Below are 1,535 nucleotides of genomic sequence, written 5' to 3' on the forward strand. Positions count from 1 at the left end.
GAGAGAGCACCCAGCGGCCCTCACGACAATTGTTTCTGCATCTTTGTCACTGAACCACTACCAGCTTTATACTTGTCACCGCTGGTCCACCGCTTGCGTCTGCTTTCCATAAATCTTCTTATCTCTGTTGGTTCTGCTCAGATCTGCAAAATTTTTTGTCAGTGTGTGTTTATCGTCGACTTCTTCAGACTCTGTAAAACGGGTAAAGTGGACTATTGGAAAGAGCGGAAGTGAGAGCGGGATGAGAGAGGAAGGGCAAAACACAGTGAGGCGACAGATTTGTTACTTGTGAGAGGAAAAAACAGGTTAGAAGCTAGAAAGAGTGAAGGTTTGAAGAAAGGTAAGGGTTTTCACACCCAGCAGCAGAGCTCAACAAAAATGCAGAAAGATCTGGAGTTTCTGAGTCTGGAGAGAATGATGTTTTTGAAATTTAGAAAATATTGAAGTGTTCTAGATTAAATTTTTTATCTTTAACTTTAGAATATTCGTTTTTTAAACAGAATATTCTGTTATCTCAGGCGGTATTCTCACGGCAGGGACTTCTTAACTAAAAAAAAAGTATTGAAACTCAATTAAAAATTTAATAAAACCGTTCTTTCATTTTTTTTTTCATAGAACTTTCAGTGAGGTCTAACAAACTCAACTTTATGGAAATGAGATGGTGGATATAAGCATAGAACAGCACTAAGAGATCTAAAAAAGATGAAAGAACAGTACAATCTTAATATTTATGGGTTTCAGACGCAGCACACCTTAACCATACACCAATAGAAAATATGCTTTGTGCATGGCCACGTAAAGTTATGTGATTTGTGTCTACACAGAAGATATTACATGATGAAAAATAATACATTTGAAAGAGAGAGAAAAAATTCAAAATTTAACGGTAAATTAAGTGTAAAATAATATGTTAATTTTTACCTTCACTTATTATTACATAATTCACCTCTCATCAAATAGTAATGATATATATTGGAAAAACAATGCACATTCTATACTTTTAAAAAAAAATTGACAGTCAGAAAATTTGTTAAGGTTAGGTAGTAAAAATGTAAAATATTATTAGAAAACTTCCAATTTTTGAAGAGAGATTTGAGGAGAATCAAAATGATGTAACTTATAAAGATAGACACGAAATTGAAAAATTAATTAGACATGATTTTGTTTAAACTACTAAAGATCCGTACGAGTTATTACTAAGAGAAATATTAAAAAATTAGCCAAATTTATTGTTTATTGTCGATAGTTAGTTATCAATATTTAAAAATGAGAATAAAATATATTATTAAATTATTAAATTAAAAAAATTGAGTTAATAATTAAAAATAATGACAAAAAATAATAAATTATGCTGAAGCTCTAATATTTCTCTATTACTAATTGTTTCTAGCAAATTTTTTGTGAAAATAAAATGTAACTCGGTGTGTAAAATAAAAAGGTATACAATTAACATCTAACAAACGAACAAATAAATGTTATAACGTACGCATTTTAAAAAGACGTTAAAAATATCTTTTCATGAATATATTTGTTTG

At 30.0% G+C, this 1,535-nt stretch overlaps 1 long non-coding RNA gene across 1 annotated transcript in view; it reads left to right on the top strand.

Moving 5' to 3' along the window:
- Nucleotides 1-136, top strand: part of LOC110268992 — a 266-nt gene extending 130 nt beyond the window's left edge. Inside the window, exon 2 of the long non-coding RNA XR_002357828.1 lies at nucleotides 4-136. This is a non-coding gene — a long non-coding RNA (uncharacterized LOC110268992). The remainder of the gene's footprint in view (nucleotides 1-3) is intronic.

This window comes from Arachis ipaensis, chromosome B01, assembly GCF_000816755.2.
Source record: "Arachis ipaensis cultivar K30076 chromosome B01, Araip1.1, whole genome shotgun sequence".
Lineage (NCBI taxonomy): Eukaryota > Viridiplantae > Streptophyta > Magnoliopsida > Fabales > Fabaceae > Arachis > Arachis ipaensis.